The sequence below is a fragment of the Brachycentrus maculatus genome, unplaced genomic scaffold (assembly GCF_059751285.1).
Source record: "Brachycentrus maculatus isolate JH-2025_06_01 unplaced genomic scaffold, ASM5975128v1 h1tg000213l, whole genome shotgun sequence".
Classification (NCBI taxonomy): domain Eukaryota; kingdom Metazoa; phylum Arthropoda; class Insecta; order Trichoptera; family Brachycentridae; genus Brachycentrus; species Brachycentrus maculatus.
The window spans coordinates 186555-208900 of NW_028280964.1; the positions used below are offsets into that span (position 1 = coordinate 186555).

The following is a 22346-nucleotide window of genomic DNA, read 5'->3' on the forward strand; positions in this document are numbered from 1 at the left end:
CTTTCGAGAACGTCATAAATCAAAAATCGTCCATTTTCAGTTGTGCATGTTTTCGGAATGCCCAGAAAATGTACTATATCCTAGCAAACGAGGCATATTTTTAGCTTAATATTTACCCGCTACAGGGCAGAAAATGTTGTTTTTGCATTTTGAAGAAAAGGTATGGTTTAATTATTTTTTTTAAATAAATTAAATATTTTTCAAATGGAGAAGAAATCTTCAGGTTTTACCTAAAAAGATCTGTTGCATAGAAAAAAACTTTAATATGTGGCTTGATAGTTATTTTTAAAACATTGTGTTATATTTTTAAACTTTAAAAACGTTCTCCTGAATAATCAAGTTTTTTGATTTATGACGTTCTTGAAAGGAGTGAGCGACATTAGTCAAAGACATAATAAAATTACAATAGAATGTGTCTTATTATCTACATATTTTAAAAACTATACAATACAAAAAATGAGCCATGTCGTCATCTGTCTTCTTTTCAATTTCATCAGTTAAAATCTGGATTTTTTAAAAATAAATACATCTATGTTTAAATAGCTAACTCCTCACCTTCTCTATTATTACAAAAACAAATATTGTATTTTGAGATTTTAAGATTTCATTGAAAAATCATAATAGAGGTGAGATGAGAAGAAGTATGGGTATTTACAGGACTCACGATCTATCATAAATGACTCAAAAGTAATGGTGAATACGGACTTAAGTCCATATTCACCATTTTACATTTGATTGACGCATCATTCAATGTAAAATTGAGAATCTTCTATATTCACTGTTGCATTACCTTGTAAATCATATTCTTTTTATTGTTTCTGCATTAACTTTGCGGTAAGACATGCTGAAATTATAAAAGAAAACACTTAAGTGGTATAAAAACAAATGTTTTCTTTAATAATTTCAACTGTTTACTCAGTTTTGTATATTAAAAGCATTGTTTTTAAAAGTGGACTTGTACTTTAGTTTGATTCGTTATTTATTATTTATAAGTAAAGTAATTAATTAACCTAACCATAATAATAACCAATTAAATTTAACAACAAGTCCACTTTTAAAAATATTCACACTGTGATTCATTTGTCTACTCTCTCTCTCTTTCAAATTTTAGTTTTGTTTCAATGTCAGACCGTAATAATTTAAATTAAGTCTACATTTGACCTAATTGTCGAATGATTATTTAAAATAATTGTCGTTAATTATTCCTTAATCGGCAGTTACGAAGTATTTTTTTTAAGTGGTATTACACAAAGTGAATGATTTATTTATAAGGAGAGTGCTACTTGTTACTTTGGCAAAAAAATGTACCAAGGAATTGCAAAACAATTTTCGTTATGTAGGATTCCTTAAGTGACACATCGGTACACTGAAAGCTCCCTCCACGTTCCCGGGTCCGATACAAAAGCTCCAGACTTCCTGTCCGACCCGCACTTGCAAATCAAAATTTTAGGAAATAAGTAGCGAAAATTATTAATTAAAAATATTGTCCCGATTTTACTGTTATTTACATTTAATAGCTTTCAATGTTCCTGTCACTGACAATTTAAATAAATTAAAATTTGTAAAAGTATCACTTAGTTACCTATAAGTGCCCTAGTTTATTTATTTATTTTGGTGATAAGTACAGGGTGGGGGGTGCTCACTTCCTTATTTTAAATAATCATTACCCAAAAAGTATCAACAGTATGGATTTGATTTTCTCTGTATATAGGGGCATATTAAATTTTTATTTCATTGGGTTTTCAAAACGACCTCTCGAAGATGGCCACCGTCCTCGTCAATACGTAAGGTTATCTGAATTTTGAAATTTCCATCCACCTTTTCCAGCCTATGTCGGCAATAGCAGCGTGAATATTGTCCTTCAGCTCTAACTTTAAGATAGTCCCACAGAAAATAGTCACAGTGAACTTAATCTGGCGATCGTGGTGACCATGAAGATCTCCCCTAAGAGAGACGAGGTGTTCGGAAAAGTTATCCCGACATAAATTGATAGGAGTGCGAGCCGTAGCGCCATAGTGTTAGAACCACACATCCCCAACATTCATTTCTTCGAGTTTGGATAGAAAAAAATCGAAGAAGTGGATGTGACGACGACGTCTTCGACTGTTGATGTTTTCAGGCGTCCTGTTGGTTCTGGAAGGTCCATTACATTTCTTCTTCAGACTACTAGCATCCCTGAACGTGTCCACCCACAAACAAATCAATTTACGATCATGCATATGACTTGCAGGCGCGTTATTGAATTGTTTTCTGAATACACGCTGAGTTGCGATGACCGAACGGTTGAAGGAAAAGCAGGCCTCCACTGCAAACGCGCGCTCCTCGTTCGTCCACGGCACGATTGATACTAAACTAACCGCAAAAAACTTTAAATTACGTGCTTTTGAACGCGCTTTAGGAACGTGCTCTAGGAATAACTGTCGCTTTGTAGCGCGAGTTTCAAAAAAGGAAGTGACCCCGGCCCACTCTGTATCTAGTAAGTTCCGTTAGACAGATAGATATGAGTGCTAACTAATCGGTGGTTGGTATGGAGATCCCTCCACAACCCCGACCAGCACAGCAAAAGACAAGAAGCCATGGCGAAGTATGTGCAGAAAAGGTTCAATTGTTGCATTTACCACTCAAACATTTTTCATTCGCACGATCTCACGAAACCCTTTCACCAGTAACGTAATTTTCCTAACGCAAACCTAACAAAAAATCCACAAGCAGCCTTAACATATATCCTAATGCACACCCTTACGCAAAGCCATTAACCACACCGAAAAATAACAACACAATGCAGTACCCTAACATGGAAAATTGAAACACACCACTCTTCATACCAATAATCTCTTTCAAAATAACATCCTGTTTGATCCATCAGTCATACCAGATTCCTATCTCATACGCACCGGTGAGAAGCGAGGGACACCGCTCTTCCAGGTACAAAGCAGGTGCAGATCTAACTTTACATATTTGTAAAGTAAGGTGCCTTCCCTCAATATTTAGGTTAAAACTATTATCACAGAATTTGAGTTCCATTTAGCCGGCCGCCGTGGAAAATCCCGCACTTCCTCCTTGCGATCTCGAGCCGAGCCCGCGAGGAGGAGTGATTGTACTGCGCCCTAGACTCCCGTTAGGGTGTCCCACTATTCCACCCTCGCGCTTGCAAAATGTGACAATTTAAAGCAGTGTTTCGTGCTTTTGAAAAAGTTAGAATTCCACGTCGGCCGAACAACCTCTGTCGTAGTTTACTCTCCAAAACGGAGCAAAAAAATGGGTAGGGCTGCGGTCGGGTCTTATAAGTCTCTGCTCACTCAGAAGTGTCTTATGGACATTTCTGTATCCAACATTATGGTGTCCTGCAGCGCACTTCAGCTGGGCCACATTTGTGAATGAGTGCAGATTATCAAATTTTAAATATCGCTCACTCCTTTCAAGAAAGTCCTAAATCAAAAATCGTCAATTTTCAGTTGTGTATGTTTTCGAAATTCCCAGAAAATGTAGTAAATCCCAGCAAAAGAGGCATATTTTTAACTTAATATTTACCTGCTATAGGGCATAAAGTGTTGTTTTTGCATTTTGAAGAAAGGGTATTGTTTAATTTTATTTTTTAAATATACTAAATATTTTTCAAATGGAGAAAAAACCTTCAGGTTTTACCTAAAAAGATCTGTTGCAAAGTAAAAAGTTCAATAAGTGGCTTGATATTTATTTTTAATACTTTGTATTATATTTTTAAACTTTTCTTTTATTTTTAAACGTTCTCCTGAAAAATCAAGTTTTTTATTAATGACGTTTTGGAAGGAGTGAGCGATATGTGGTTGTCAATCATGGGTAAAAATGTTAATCATTACACAGGTGATGATTACTTAACCTAGGCAATAACACGTTGTAAGCTGTGTAAATACCCACACTTATTTATTTCAAAAAAGTCTTAATCTATCTCGAGATATCAATAAAAATATTTATATAAAATTTAAAATTAACATTTGAAACACTAAATTACATAGCTTATAAAATAACTTTGTTTTAAATTATTATATATTTTATTGAAATACAAGTAAAATGTCAACAGGTTTCAAACAAAACAGCCTTGTCTTTAAATTACTCAAAAGAAAGAACTTGTTTGGTTCGAAACCGATCGGCATTATATTTAAAATATAAAAGGATTTACTAGTTTTTATCAGTTATTTTGTAAGTTTTATTGTATAATAGTTGTTTAAAAAAATAAAAAGGAACAAAATGTTATGTTACTATTTAATATAGCCACTCACCGAGATTTCAGTCTTCCGGTTACGAGGCGTACCTTTCATCAGGACAACCAGCATGCAGAAAACACCTACCTTAACACTATATAGACACCTAACTGCATAAAACCTTCATCACATGCGTTATTAGTTATACCGAAGGCCAACATGCACTAAGGGTGTTTGTAAAAAGGTGGTCAAAGATACATGGGAAGGAGACAGTGAAGAGTACCAAATGATGTCAAATAAAACAGAGAACGACATATCTAATTAATTCGGTTGTTAATTACAAGAATGATATTCTGACGGGCCTTTCGAGCATGAAATATTACTACGTCGTCCAGTTTTACCCTTTTTTTATTTTTAGAAATTTAATTGTCGGGTTGTGGTCCCGTCGTTAGTGTCGCGGACTCTTAAATCAGAGTTTCTCGGTTCGAACCCACTCTACCACAATTTAAAATCAATTTCGAATAACGAGCCGCTAAGGCTCACTAAAAAGTATGAAATTGAAATATTTGTGTAAATAATAAAAACAAAAATATTATTCTTTTATTTAAAAATAAAAATCAAATAAAAATAAAGAATACCGTCGTACTTATATCAAAAAAGTAATAAGACTGTCCCCAAACAATGATTGACATATAATTCTTCATCCCAATGATTTACAAATACAAAATAGTTGTTTTTGTTAAGAAATTATTTCCCTTTATAAAAACAACTATTTTGGATTTGTTCTTTAATTATAAAATGGAAATTTCTCAATGTTCTTCAGATCTAAGTATATTTATGGCTATAATCATAATTTATTATGACAGTAAATTGTATACTCTATTATATAGCGATATAATCTAGAATTCAATGATTATATGAAATATTATTATTGTTTTATAGGATGTTGCCAAAATATTATCGATTATTAGTACAAAATTAACATATACAATTATTGGTAAAAGATTTAGACACTTTTAGTTACTTGTATTTTTTTACAAAAAGGATTTTAATCCATTACTTTTATTGTCAATATGTTGTTTTAAACGGATATAAAAAAATAGTTTTTTCCAGTTTTTAAGGTTGTGGATTAATTTTGTACCGCATCAATTTTTTATATCAACTTGCTTTATTGAATCGAGTTGTTTTTTTTTTTTTTTTAATTGAAATAATTCGATGACATTGAATGAAAAACGGAGTTTCTTCAATTGATTCGGCAGTCGCCTCGTATAATCCCATTTTGAATTGAACTTTTACTTGATATACACGACTGTAGTATTTATAAAATCCATCGTGACACGTGATTCGGTGCATTTAACAGTGATTGATAAAAATGTTGAATGTATCGAAACACGTGTCACAATAAATTTTAATATATGGTGATGAAAGCCTCGTCTTTTATGGGTAGCTGGATAGTTTGTTTTACTATCGATGACCGTGTCTGTATACTGGTGTAAGAAATATGTTAAAATGTGTGTATAGTTAGTAATAAGTCTAACTCTTTGGATTTAGACTTGCATGCTGGTGTAGTAATTGTCCTGATAAAGAGACGGGTACGTTTCGAAACTAGTTGACTGAAATATCGGTGAGTAGTTAAGTACTTAAAGTTAATGCTACGAATATTGAAAATAAAATAATAATGACTAAATATAAATTACGTTAAAAGTTATATGCTGGGAAACTAGTTACATCACTATTTGTATTTTAGTCATATTACATCGGCTGTTATTACATCATATTTTTATTTTGCTACTAAAAAAATTAGCCAAAGTTTTGCTTACTAATTTTGCTTATTAAAAAAACTAGCCAAAGTTACTTTCGACATTCATAAAGCCTAAATGCTACCTCAGAAATTTACTAAGTACAGTGCCAGCTCTCTAATCCGAACGCTCCGTAATCCGAAAGGCGCTATAATCCGAACAATCCCAGTTTTATTTTTCAATTCCACCTTCTGAAGCTGTGAAAGCTTAACATAGCCTTCAACTGGGCTGAAGAAGTCACCCAGAATACTAAGGAATTGATGGTTTTGAGACGAATGCGTGATTTAACCCTTGGACCTCAGTTAAGTTCGTTGATTTAAAAGAAAATATCTGACTTTTTCAAGCTAAAATGAAAATGTTAATATTTTTAACTGTTCATTCAGTAGGTACCTAAATATATATTTTTAAAGTTTTGTACTGACATTTCTTGGTAGCACTGCATTTTATATAATAAAATCACAAATATATGGTTTTTTCTACATAAATTTGTTTCATTTTTTCGTAACCAACTTCATCAGACTAGCCTGGCGATGTCGGTTATGAAAAGACGAAACCCGGTTGCTAGTCAAATAAAAATTATGTGGAATAAACTAAACATATAGTTGTTATTTTATTAAATAGATATATATATATATATATATATATATATATATATATATATATATATATATATATATATATATATATATATATATATATATATATATATATATATATATATATATATATATATATATATATATATATATATATATATATATATATATATATATATATATATATATATATATATATATATATATATATATATATATATATATATATGTACATGTAAAATGAAAATCCAATTTATTAACAGTTGATTTTCTATATTTTTTCTTAAAATACTCGGTCATCCGAATGATTCCTAATCCGAATGATTTCTTAATCCGAATGATTCTCTAATCCGAACGACCTGATTAGTTTGCTGACACTGAACTTGTTTACAAGTGTATCAGCTTTAGTTTCAGGGTAAGAATGTGCATATTCTGAGAATAGAAGGCGTGTCTGTGTGTGACTCTGGTGATATGTCACTCACTCCTTTCAAGAACGTCATAAATCAAAAATCGTTCATTTTCAATTGAGCATGTTTTCGGAATGCCCAGAAAATGTACTTTATCCCAGTAAAAGGCATATTTTTAACTTAATATTTACCCGCTACAGGGCAGAAAGTGTTGTTTTTGCATTTTGAAGAAAAGGTATTGTTTAATTATTTTTTTTAAATATACTAAATATTTTTAAATGGAGATAAAACCTTAAGGTTTTACCCAAAAAGATCTGTTTCACAGTTGAAATTTCAATAAGTGGCTTGATGTTAATTTTTAATACATTGTATTATATTTTTAAACTTTAAAAACGTTCTCCTAAAAAATCAATTTTTTTTTCATTTATGACCTTCTTGAAAGGAGTGAGCGATGTGTAAAGTTACGGTGTGACAGAAGAAGACAGGTATCCGTCGCGCGTCTGGCATGCGTGGATGGGACGCGCCTCGAGCGTGCTCGCAGCGCTAGACGTGCTAAGGCGTGCTTAGTGCAGTGCAGCGGGAGAGCAGCCCGCACGATACCGGTCTTGTCCTGAGCGGGTGTGGCCGACGCGACGAAGCTGTTACTTGTCAGCTACGTGTATTCTCAAGCAATAACAACTCTCTAAGGTGTGTTAATTCCCCAAGAATACGCGTGACCAACCAAGTAATTGAACTTAAAGCTGATTCAGCTGATTCTGCTGATTCTGGTGATTCTGGTGATTCTGGTGAGTCTTCTTTTCGTGGGTTCCGTCTTCTTATTTTTATATTAAAATTATTTTTCGTACATTTTTAATTAAGCGATTTATTATAATATTTTTCAAAATTTCCGTTTCTTTAATTTGTATTACGGATATTTTATGAAAATTCCAATATATATTAAATTATTGTAAATATTATTGCAGCTCTTGTTTTCCTTCTAACTGTTCAAGATGTCAAATCAAAGATCAGAAGTTTTGATTAATTATAATTTCAATCTTAACATATTGGTCTACGAAGTATATACATACATATAATTATTGTAATTCTTATGAAATCATATATTAACTTTCATAAATTGATTCGGCAGTTGCTTTTTGGTAGAATCTATCCATTTTTAATTTTTTTTACTAAGTAATTACTACTGCTTCTTAAAATCTTTGTTGTTAAAGTCTATGACACGTGTTTCAATGAATACTGCATCATTTTCAAACACCGTAACGATACGGTGTTTGAAAATGATGCGGAACGCATCAAAAACGTGTCAGAATTGGGTTTAGGAAAAAGTGGTATTTACTAAGCTAAACTTTAATTAAAATATTACCGTATGTAATTACAAAATATTTTTTAAAATTGTCGTTTCCCTCAATAGTTCTTGAGTGTAATATAAGAGAATAGTTCTTAAATCTAATTTTCCTAAAAATGGCCCAAAACTATGATAAATAATAATATCTGACTTAACGTATAAATCTATTGCCCTGCGTTTCATGACAAACTTTAATTACTATATAATGTAAAAAAAAATTAAGCCACCATTCTGAATTATCCTTAATCCTTGGTTTGGCAGTACAATAATTTTTCGTTATCCGCGAGAATTAGGCACCATAAATATTTATATACCACATACCGTATAGTTAAACTGTGGATATGAGTTCTCATAAAAAAGTAAGGGTTGCTTATTCATTCGCAAATTTTACGTGATTATATTAAATTTTACGCGTTTTTATATAGTATGCAAGGATGGACTCTCGAAATCTCTATGATGAATAAAATAAAGGAATTTTAAAATGTGGATATACAAAAGAAAACTGCGTATCTCATGTACTGATTGAGTGCCCAATGAAAGGGGTCCTTAAAATAATGTGTAAAGATACTGAGAACTGCTAACCACTGTCAAAAGACAAAAAGGCAAATACTTTGGCTACATATTATGTGGAGAAAAATATGCTTTTCTACAGCTATTAGTAGAGGAAAAGAAAGATGGTAGACAGGGCTTGGGGCGTAAGAGAACATCATGGCTCAAAAATCTTCGACAGTGGTTTGTAATACCGGAGGCAGCAATCTTCATCAGGCTGGCCCAGGATCGTGTGGAGTTAAAGGAGATGGTCTCCAACCTCCGATTGGAATGGCATGAGAAGAAAAGGATATAAAAGTCGTTTTTTCCGCATTATAACTATTAAAATGTCATATTTTATGTCGTTGTTATAGCAAATTCACGATATAGTGATTTTAAAACAAGATTTTCATTATATTTATAATTTTATAAAACTTGTGGTGTATTTTACGCCTATCCGCGGATAAAGAGAAATTTCTGTTTACATACATAAACGTGCTTATTGTTTATTCATGCATCAAGTAACAACTACCAAAACTACGAAACATGCCATTTGGTATTTATATAAAAAATTTCGATGAAATTTCTTAAACTGCCATGCCGTACACAATGAAATGGTTGGTCATGAAAATTTAAGGAATTTAACCACGAAAGTTTAGTTAGGAGATTTATATCACTAAGAGACAGGACCAGATGATGAACGCTAAAATGCGTTCTGAAACGTGGATATAAGTAATTAACAAAAACACAGTAAGAATCCAACAACACTACCACTAAAAAATGTATAACTACTATACTAAATACCATACTAGATGTACTAAATATTTTCTACAATGATTTTCTTTTTACTAAAAAATAAATATTTAAACTAGTTAATTAAAATAAATTCACATTTGATCTGTGTCACAAAGTGGGTAAGGAAGATTTGTTTTTTAAACAAAAACTATATGAAGTTTTAAAAATAATATTTTTCATGTTTTGCAAAATATTGTTGTATTGATAACTTCATTTCCTAAATCTTGCCATCAAAATACATTTTTACAAAATGGTGTTTCATTTTTTTTCCTCACCCAATGGTGCATAGGGCACTGCATTGTATAAAAGCAGTTATAAATTGATCGTCAAATGTATTAAGAAAGTCGCAGTCTGCGCTTCGGGTACCAGTCAATCAAATAAATATTGGAGTGAAAAATTACTAATATTTATTAATATCCTCCCGGGAATTGAACCTGGGACCTTCAACATGGTAGCTTAAAAAACAGCTTAAAAAGTAATAAATCAAATTTGCGTTTTATTAATATATTATCCTTATTTTTTCCCATTTGCACCAAATGGCGCGATGCATACTTATATTGATGTATGCTTTAAGGGTTAGACTGTTTTATTTAATTTATTTTTTAACTAAGAGGGAGTTCAACGCGGGATCACTGATGCAAATATCAAAATTCAATCCCTAATATGTTGATGGTAAAAAGAAAATCAAACCGTTACTGCAATATTCGGTTAGTTTTACTACAAAAATATACAAGTCAATGAATGTCCCCGCCGCTGACCCGGAACGATTTGCGTTCCGCTCATTCAAAATTTGTTCGAGAAAAAAACGTTTTTTTTTTAAAAGATTTTTTTCCGCGATTTTAGAATTGAATTAGAAAAAACACATTCATTGACCATATCAATACTAGATGGCAAATAATAAAAAATAAGCAAATTATAAATATTTTACCCTGGGTGTAAGATAGTAACATCTGTAAATTTCGTTTTCAATGTCAAAATAAATGGTAAAACTGTTCTTCAGATCATAAAAATTATGTAAATTTATACTTGTGTTTACAGTTACTACTATTTTACAGTGAGAGTAAAAATATAATCATAGTATTGATATAGATTTTCTAAAATTACAATAATTAAAAAAGTCAAAATAACAATTACAATAAAATAATAAAGCAGTAATGAACCGACCGTTATGGCTCCCCAAAAAGTACATACCTAGTATGTTAAATAAATTTCTTTAGATTAGATTTATTTAGATAAATATCTTATTTATCTAAACACTTATTACTAATTAATGTAGGTAAATAATCCGTATTGTAATGTTTTGATTTCAAATGTATCAGGGTAACATAACGGTCGCATCATCTTATTTTTATTATATAATATACATTTCAGAGTATATGTCGGCACAAAATATGGTCAACTGTCTAACTGAACCCCATATGTATTAGTTATCAAACTTTCTACATTTTCAAAAAAAAATTATCAACAATATTGATTTTAAGCTTAGCTCGTCTTTTAATCAAAACGGATACAAAATTATCAATAATCAATATTTAAAAGTATATATACATTTATATAAATTTTCAGGAAAAGGTTTAGGTTCTGTTAGAGAAAGCGTCATCCCATATAATGTACCACGCAACAAGATCTATGCATAAAATAGCATTTTATGACTTAGGTATAAATTAGCTATATTCAAAACAAACAAAAATACCACAATATCATTTCATTGACTTCTAAATCTTTTTGTACGATCAGATACTGCAATGACGCCATTATCGTTAAATTTGAAACATGTGCGGTGGAATGTGATTCGATTTTTCAACAAAGTGCTCATTATATGTTCAAAAATATACCACCTATCAATATATGTATAAATAAATAACCTTTTTTATTGTTTTACCTTTTCAACCTTGAATTACCTTGTATTATCGCGCTGGTGTGACCTAGAAAGAAAAGAAAACAATCCTTGAAAATTCAAATTTCATAAATTTAACTTATTTTACTGGAAGCTACAGGTATGAAAACTTTTCACCTTTGTAACATGACTATGACCTATATGACTTTTATACGCTGATTGATACGTTTGATTTTATTTTACCGTTTTATTTCATTTGGAAATTTTCTTCTTCAATACCTCATCCGCACCCGATGGTGCATAGGGCACTGCATCAAATAAATGCAGAGTTATCTTGACCGTTAACACATGAAGGAAAGGTGATCAGCCGTCGGCTTCAGGTCCGGGATAATATTGAATTATATAAAGAGTGAAAAAAATCACTTATATGTATTTGATCCCTCCCTGGGAATCAAACCCGGAACCTCCAGTACGGTAGCCAAGCTTGGTGACCATTACACTAACGAGGTGAAAAAAATTACATATTCAAAAATGTGTATTTTTTTCTAATCAAATCATAACTTTACATTTTGATCGTTGGTTACAAATACCTTTATACTGTAAATTGTTATTGTATCTTTTATATGTAATGTATATAATCTAATATTTAAAAAAAAAAAAAACAATAATATTAAAAAAATGTAGTAACATGTAAGAATTTCGGCTCAACACAGGCCATGCCTAAAGAGCCGTTATACAAATAGTAAAAAAAAGTATGTATCTATGAAATAAATAAAATTAAAATAAAAAAATTCACCCCGACTGGGAGAAGGCCATTATAATCCGAAAATATTGGTTGTTTATGCATATTTATGCTGAGATGAAAGCGAATTATTTAGACGGCAAAGTGAAACATGACTACCTATGGGATGTATATGGAAATATTGAGATGACAAGAGTGTGGAAGGAAAGAAAAACTCTCGTATTCCGTCAATAGTATTAAATTAAATGTCTCCCCCGGCGGCAGCTTTGATAAAGAAAGCATAAAATTACTGTCCATTATCTCAATAAAATGTATTAATATTATTATGGCAACATTTTCTTTGGATTTTTTATACAAATTGCAGATAAATTATTAATCGCATCAAAATAAACCCCTCCTTACGACATACAAAATATTTTATTTAATAAAAAATGAGCAATGAATAACATCTCAACACATAGTAATACTTCAAAAAAATCACATCAGTTTTTTGTATTTTATATTATACATAGCATAAACATGATTAAGCTCCGCCTCTGTAGTGTAATGGTCAGCACACTCGGCTACCATACTGGAGGTCCCGGGTTCGATTCCCAGGTAGGGTCAAATAAATATTAAAATTATAAAGTGATTTTTTCACTATAATATTTATTCAATTTTACCCTGGACTGGTACCTGAAGCGGAAGGTTGATCACCTTTCCGTCATGTGTAAACGATCTAGATAAAACTGCGTTTATATGACGCAGTGCCCTATGCATCATTGGGGTGCGGATAAGGGTTTTACTTACTTACGATACCCGAATATTTTATTAATGTTCAAAGTTTGTGTTATAAAAACGCAGGTTGTAAATAAGAGATGTCTTAATAATAACAATTTTTCGGAATTCGCGGACCACATCTTATCTAATAATCATTCGTTCAATTTTGAAGATGGGATAAAAATTTTGCATTGTAATAACAGAACTTGCCAAATTAATAATTTAGAGGTGTTAGAAATAAAAAAAAGCGGTTAAACAAAAATTAAATATAATTAATAACCAAATAAACGTTAGTCAAAGTCCCATTTTTAATATATTTCCCATAAAATCAAACCCAACCTAAACAGAGTTATCCCCTTCCTTGCTCTTACCCCTCCTTAAAACACCATTACCCCCACCCCTACCCTTTTGAAACCCAACAACTTGTACACTGTTTCTTTTTTATATATTTATATATATTTAGTAATAAATGTAACCCTGAAGAGGGCAACAGGTTGTTGCCGAAACTAGTTGGTTAATAAAAATGTGAGTGGATCAGAACACAAAGTATTTTTATTTCTCGAAATAATATATAAATTTGAACCTGTTTTTGCCATAATATGAGTTAATCTGGAAGCAGTGTGAAAATTATTCAAAAATATAAGGGTAGGTAATTTATTCAAAATTCCTCTCGAGTGAATTTTTCGCCGCGCGGTTGTCACCCGTTAATTTAATATCCGACACAACGTCTCGCCGTATTATTACGTGATTTGGCACAAGATGTATCCCATATTATTCAGCCCTAAGCGGTTTTAGTTTTTAACCTACTTAAAAAAATGAATTTTTCGTGAATTCGCATGAAAAAAACTTGCGAAATTTCACTGGTGTGCCTCTCAATCATGTGTAGAATGATAAATGTTACACGTTATATAAAGTGATCACTTAACCAGCCTTTGACAGGTCATACGCCCTTCAAATGCCCAGATTTACATATTTTAGGATCTCAATATAAATAACTTCTTGTGAAGATAAAACTCAGAATTTGTGAAAAAAAATTGATACACATATTGTTATAAAAATACACATAAAATATACGATTTTTTTATTGGATATAAATCCTTCCTGACAGGAAAAACGAGAATATATCAATCTTCTTCATCTTTGTTCAGAAAATAAAAAATCTTGATATTTTTTTATAAGTTTATCGTTTTCTTTTATTTTATTAATATTATATATTAACAATGTTTTATCTGAATCAAAGTGTTTTCCAGAAAATGTTATTTTTCTTTTATTATTTTTGACATCTTAACACATGTAGATGATAAAGAATATGGAATTCTGGGCATTTACAGGGTTTATGACCGTCAAAGGCGTGGTTAAGTGATCACTTTACACACGTGTATCATTTCATATTCTTCTTCTTCTATGTTGAGATGTCAATTTTTTAAAATTGTTTATTGGAGATAATCCAGATTTGTGACACACTATGAAAAATAAGAACAGTGTGTTCAAATACTGAAAGTTTTTGGATACACTCAAAATGTTGTAGATAATCATTTTTGTACTATGAACTACTTACTAAATACCCTATGTGTTAATTAGCGTAAATCCCAACACGGAACCAAGCTACTCCCAAAATGTGGGACCATACGAGTACACAATTTATATGAGAATCATCCTGCGAGAGAGGTTTGGTCTATTTACCACGCTACATGTGATATTCCAACCCCTCGGACCCTCAAATTAACGGGGAAGGCAAACATCGACCCCTGTTAGGGGTCGTGTACTCACTGCCAATATGTTTGGTTAGGCGTCTCCAGATCCAGGGATGTGACATCCTCTACAGACGAGTGACATCGCCATACTGATTTGCTCAAATAATTATTCCCGTATTTATATATCTGAGCAGCATTAAACTCTAGTGCCATTAGTACGATGACTTTACACAAGCTTTTTGTCTCAAAAAGCTCGATCATCGTATTTTGATAGCGTTTAAAAAAAATTAATTAATTGACTTTTATACTTTTTTATGAAAATATTAGTGATATTAGTATATAACCACTCACTAATCGGTAATAACATTTTTAAGAAAAAAATATATAATAGTAAAAATGAATAACCACAAAGAAAATGCTTTAGATATTTATAATATTGAAAATAATATAAATTGAATTTTAAAATATGTATGTCAAATAAATTTATAAAATTTAAGCGTAATTTAAAAAAAAATAAAATGATAAAAATTAATTAAATTAAAAATAAAATGTTTAAGATAATTCAAAAAACTGAAAACATAATAAATATTTTAAATCCAGTTTTCTTACACATATAATAATAAGTTAAGAACTTGCTCATTTGACGAATGAAAGTGAAAAGGCTAGATAGTTGTTACAACATTTTGTGGGTGTCTAAATCATTATTCACGAATGTAGGTTTTCTCCGGTTAGAAGTTATTATTACATACTGACATCTCATCATAGATTTTAAAAATATAAAAATTTAGATATTTACGTAGCTTTTACCCACGATAGGTTGGTTTAAGTGGTCACTTTATACACGTGTAAAATTCACCATTCAACCTATGATTGACAACCATATATCTCAATTTTTCAGATCACGATAATTATACATATGGCATATACATAAATCATATAATTCACACGTCATGTCATATGTGGGTTCTTGGCAGCATCCATGTTCAATCTGTTCCCAGCATTAACTCTCCTTTCAATATCTTATCAATCTTTCCATCCCTATAAAGTATCCCCATCCCCAAATATCCCCAAAATAGACTACGCAACCTAAACAACACATAAAATTTTAAAAACCCTTTCATCTTGTAACGGAGCAAATAAGACTATATAATACATTGCCATCGCTACGCACTGATGACAATACGATTTCACTTGTTGTGGGTAGTGTGCACTGATCACTGTATTTACCATTTTAATAAAATATTTTGGTTCTGTTTTTTCTTCTCAAAGCCTCTCCTGCCTCCTCTTTCCTTTTTTCCATATTTTTATTACTCATGTATGATTCACTGATATACACATACACACCCTCTTACATACACATATACACACACACACACTCACCCCAACCACAAACATTACTTTCATTCATCACTCATCATAATAAGAATAACATTATCGGCGGATTTTTGTAATTGGCTGTAGATTTATTAATTGTAATTGTATATTGTATTGTTATAGCTGTAAAAATCCCAAATAAATAAATTAAATAATGAAACGTTAAAAAATGATGAATTTTCTCTAGTATAAATCGCCAAATAATATAATTAGAATATTTGTCGTATTATTTGATATTTCGCAAATCTTTTGTAAAGGAATCAGTGCGCGAGAATGACCCCTCCATTAGGGTAGGGAGGCAGACCTGAGAGTAGGCAGTAGTTAGTGGCCAGAAGGCAGAAGGTCGCGAGGGGTGAGATGAAAGGAAGAGAAAAGAATTGTCGGAGATGATGGATGGCAACAGCTGCCCTAAAACCTAATAGCTTTGTAAGGGACTTCGAGGCGACTTCACTATGGGGCGGGGTGTCTCGACCGACACAAATGAGGAAAACTTCATAGTTCGTCATATTTTTCATGCTTAGGAATAAAATAATAATACAATTGAGAAAGCTTTCACTGAGCAGAGACCGTTTTATTGGAATTATTTTGTAATTTTTATTTACAACAGCCCTGTAAATATCCAGACTCCATATTCTTCTTGATATATCAAAAAAAGATATATCAAGAAGAATATATATCAAAAAAGATATTTCGAGAAGATATATCTATGTTGATATATCAAAAAATTGTAAAAATAACTCCAAGTGGAGAAAACCCAGATTTGTCAACAAGTTTTTTGTTGTAAAATGTTGTGAATATTTCAGTACACTCCAGTTTCGACTTGGTATCGGAAGTCAGTCAGATTTCCGAGTATTTGCGTAAGTTTGGCGCAACAAGTACTCGCCACAAGTTCCGGAATGTGATCGGAGACCGCAGCATGACCGGAACGCTTCGCAAAGCGCCGGTGCGCTAACAGTAACGGAAGCGATGTAACGGAAACCTCTAATTCGATTAACAGCCCTACAGAGCGAAGCGCTCTACCGCCTAGCGAAAATGCTACAGCTCATTTTTCATATCGGTATTTGACTTTATTACGACACCACATTGTTGTTTTGAGATTTATAATGCGTTGTTTTAAGATGTAAGTTAACAAATCATTAAAAAAATAAATATCTCAACATAGATGAAGCAGAATATGGAACTGTAGGCATTTACAGGGCTTGCGAGCGTCATAGGCTTATTTATAAGTGATCACTTTACACACGTGTAACATTCGCCAATTCTACCCTTGATTGACAACCATACTACTTTTTGAAACATCTATATATAAATTGATCAATTTCGAAACATAATATGCGAGAGTTCACTAAAAAAATAATTAAAAAAATAACTCGTAATTGGAAATAATCCAGATTTATGAACAAGTATTTGGACACACTCAAAATGCTGTAAATCAATAAAAAGTATTATTTATTACATATGTACTCATTGCAATATTAAAATGTTTTAAATATGCATATAATAAAAATAATAAAAAATGTTTTAAAAAACGTGTTTTATTTTCTTATTTATTGATTCGGCATATGCGTTTTGTAATAATATGATGATTAATACATAAAAAATAGTTTATACTTTCACCTGTTGACGAGAAGATTATCTGTTAACGTTTTCTCTAAAAAAGTCGTGTTAACAATAAGAAGCTAAAAAAGTGGTCTTAAACAATTGTTTCATTTTTCCAATATAATTTTCATAATAATCTCAACATTTCTAAAATATGTGCAGTATAATTGCCAATCATGGTTAGAATGGTGAATGTTACATTGAATAAAAGTTTACCACCTAACCAGCCCATGACAGGTCATAAGCCTTGTAAATACCCATACTTAATAATAATACTAATAATAATAATAATCATCATAATAATTTACCCAGCGTCATTTTCGTAAAATACTGTAAACTACGTCTAGAACGCTTATAAAGGACTTGGAATAATAATAGGATGAATTAACTAACTAACTAAGCATCATGCCGCTTCTCCACAGGGGTAGGCAGAGAGAATAGAACTCCACACTACTATGTCTTTGCAAACATTCTTCACCACGTTCATGCATCTCCTCATACATACCCGCCTATTATTTAGACTCCTAACCTGACCGCTTTCAAGAATTTGACATGCCTAAACACTTACATTTCATCACATCACACAATTCGTTCATTTATCCATCCGTACGTCCTCTTATATAATAATTGATTAGAGAGAATAAAACACCACACCACTTTATCTTTGCAAACATTCTTCGCCTCTTCCACGTTCATGCATCTCGTCATACATACCCGCCGATTGTTACGACTCCTAACCTGACCACTTTCAAGTATTTGGCATGCCTGATCGTGCCATATTTTTTTCGGTCTTCCTCTGCTATTTTTTCCACTTACATTCCCCTCATAAATTTGTTTTACCGTTCTTTCCTCACTCATTCGTTCTACATGTCCAAACCATCTCAACACACTTTTCTTAATTTTATCGATAATGCTTATCTCAGCTCTGCATTCCTTCCTTATTTCACTATTCGCACATCTATCATACATCGTTTAGTCGCACATTCTTCTTAGAGATCGCAAAAAAAATAGGAAATGTAAAATTACATTTTTATTCTAAGAATGTATTGCAGTGTCGGGATTTTTCTTTTGGAATTTCTCGCGCCGACGTAATATAAATATTTTTGCAAAGGTATGAGGGGGCCGTCTCGTATTTCATCCGCCGACTGCAGTAGATCAGACGGAGGAATGTAACAAGCCGTTTCAAATGTCGTTATAATGACTAACGGCGTTATAACGCGCCACGCCACTCGGCAATGTGCATCGGGAAAATTCAGAAAACGTACGTATACCTTTGCTTCGCGCTAAAGGAGCAATCCTATCTCACGCTTGCTTGGGTTTAATTTACATAGTTCCCGCCGTTATGACGTCAAATATTTACACAATTATTGTAAAAGAGGGATGCTGAAATACATTAAAATGAAAACGAATAGGATTTGAGTTACACAGATATTTCAAGCAGAAATGCCCGTATTTAAAATCAAACTTTTAAAGATATTTTTCTTTATTATTTTGAGAAATAATAAAGAAAAATATGTTTAAATATGGAACAGTTGCAAGAATTTTTATATCTAGGAAGCATGTTCACGAGGGATGGAAAAGTGGATAGGGATATTGAGAGAAGAATGAATGCAGGGTATAGAATAAATGGTGCTTTGAGCATAGTGATTGCAAATAAGAATATGTCCATGGAAGCCAAGCTAGCGATTCAGAACGGCGTGCTGGTACCGACACTAATGTATGGAAGCGAAATATGGAATTGGTAAAGGAAGGATGAAAGCAGAGTGAATGCTGTTGAAATGCGCTCCCTCAGACGAATATGTGGAAAATCGTTGTTTGACAGAATTAAAAACGAAGAAATAAGAAAGAAATGTAAGGCTGAACGAGGAATAATTGAGAAGATTAGGAAGAGTTCTTTACGGTGGTATGAACATGTGGAGCCAATGGATAACGAGAGAATGACTAAGAAAATATATGTAGCGAATGTGAGAGGGAAAACAGAACGAGGACGACCGAAAAAGACTTATGTATGACTAGATGTATAGATGTGAAGGAGGCGAGGAGTGTATGTCAGGACAGAAGAGTGTGGCGTTCCATCCTCTCTGCCTACCCCTGTGGAGAACCGGCGTGATGGTATTAGTAGTAGTAGTAGTAGAAAAAAATGACGTTAATTTTTGATCCACTCACATTTTATTAAAAACCAGCTAGTTTCGTCAAAAACCTGTTCCCCTTTTTTGGGGTTAATTTTATGACTAAACATACATACATGCTATATAAAAGAAACAGTAAACAAATTATTGGGTTTGTTTTCTGTTTCTAACACCAATCATTTGTTCACTGTTTCTTTCATATATCATGTATGTTTATTCATAAAACAAACTTTCATTAATTGATTCGGCAGTCACTTGGTGGTAAAATCTATCCATTTTTAATTTAAAGTAAATACCATTATTTCTTAAAATCTACTATGACACATGTTTCGATGCGTTCCGCATCATTTTCAAACACCGTGTTTGAAAACGATGATGACACATTAGATCAGAGAAAAAATTCCTGTCAAATGAAATACGAGTAAACTATACATATGAATTAAAATTTTAATAATATGGATGATCAATCGCTACATAGACAATAATTATATAAAAAATAAACCTTGCTCAAATTTAGAGGTAATTTTATTGGTATTTCACTTAACTTTTGAAATCTCAATGTTTTTTATCTCATTATTTTTTGACATCTCATCACAGATGAAGAAGAATATGGAAGTCTGGGCATTTACGGGGCTGACGACCGTCATAGGCTGGTTTAAGTGATCACTTTACACACGTGTAACATTCACCAATTCTACCCATCATTGACAACCACACTACTCAAATTCTTGGAAGTTCTATTATATGAACCAATTTAGAAACCTTGTTCTTGAATCACTAGAACTTCACTAGAGACATCTATTGGTGAGATGTAAAGAAGCTTTTTTATTAAGCAGAAAATCTTGTATTAGTATCATCTTCATCTTTGATGAGATGTCAAAAAATAATATGAAAATAACTCCTCTAATTGGAGATTTTGTGAACAAGTATTTGGACACACTCAAAATGTTGTTTTTTTATCTTAGTTTAATTATTAATAATAATCTTATACCCTTCATATCGTAATAAAAATTACCGTGTAAAATGAGCATCAAAGTTATTTGTAAGAACATTTGTGTTATCTGAGCTCCGTTTTATTAAATTTAAATTATCTCTACCCCTTTAAATAAATTCCCGATAAACTTACGAAGCAGGTGCTTGATTCAGAGTAATTGCCAATTACCGTGCATGCCTCAGTACACTGCAGACGAAGTCATTAGATGAACTTCTATCGAAAATATACTAGTTGTATAAATCTTATGTCTTATAATATTCAGCGCTTGTCTCTTTAAACTCCTGCGTTGGTACAAGATACTAGAGTCTAAAGAAGACACCCTTTTGTGTGAAAAGGTTTTTTTTAATAACATGGTAACAACCAATCAATTAGTAATTTCCGAAAAAGAAACATTGTAGCTAGAAAATTAAAAGTCCTCAGGTGCGAAAAAAATTTTGAATTTAATTTTTAATTGCACTTTTAAATGTGATAAATAAAACTCGCATTTTCATACCAAGATCTTTTTAAAACATATTTTATTAATTTTTTATTCAAGTTTCATTTGTTAAATACCGATATAAAAAAAACATTACAGCTAGAAAATTAAAAGTCCTCAGATGCGAAAAATGTTTTGAATTTAATTTTATATTGCACAATGTGATAAATTAAACTCGCATTTTTCATACCAAGATAAAACATATTTTAATTTCTAATTTAAGTTTTATTTGGTAAATACCAATATCAAAAAGAAATATTGTAGCTAGAAAATTAAAAGTCCTCAGATGCGAAAAATGTTTTGAATTTAATTTTAAATCGCACTTTTAAATGTGATAACTAAAACTCGTATTTTCCATACAAAAATCTTAAAACATGTTTTATTAATTTTGAATTTAAGTTTTACTTGATAACTACCGGTATTTTTAACAATCTATTATTACACGTGTTTTGATGTGATTTTGGTCATTTTCAAACACCGTAAAATGATGCAGAATGCATCATAACCCGTGTCACAATAGATTTTAAGAAATGGTGGTAAATACCACGTAAAACTGGATGGATATTATATTACACAGTGACTACTACAGGTTTACAGGTTCAGTGCTGCAGAACAGCGTTTATTATTTAATATAATTTTGTACTTAAGTTATACATATCTATATATATATATATATATATATATATATATATATATATATATATATATATATATATATATATATATATATATATATATATATATATATATATATATATATATATATATATATATATATATATATATATATATATATATATATATATATATATATATATATATATATATATATATATATATATATATATATATATATATATATATACATATGTATATATATATATATATATATGTATATATATATATATATATTTATATATATATATATATATATATATATATATATATATATATATATATATATATATATATATATATATATATATATATATATATACATATATATATATATATATATATATATATATATATATTTATTTATTTATTTATATTTTTTTATTTTTTTTTTATTGGACACTGTCTATCCTCACTAGG

At 31.2% G+C, this 22346-nt stretch overlaps 1 long non-coding RNA gene across 1 annotated transcript in view; it reads right to left on the bottom strand.

Moving 5' to 3' along the window:
• Window positions 1-10164: 10164 nt before the first annotated feature.
• Window positions 10165-22346, bottom strand: part of LOC148307000 (uncharacterized) — a 108813-nt gene continuing 96631 nt past the window's right edge. The window contains exon 3 of the long non-coding RNA XR_015837914.1: window positions 10165-11573. This is a non-coding gene — a long non-coding RNA (uncharacterized LOC148307000). The remainder of the gene's footprint in view (window positions 11574-22346) is intronic.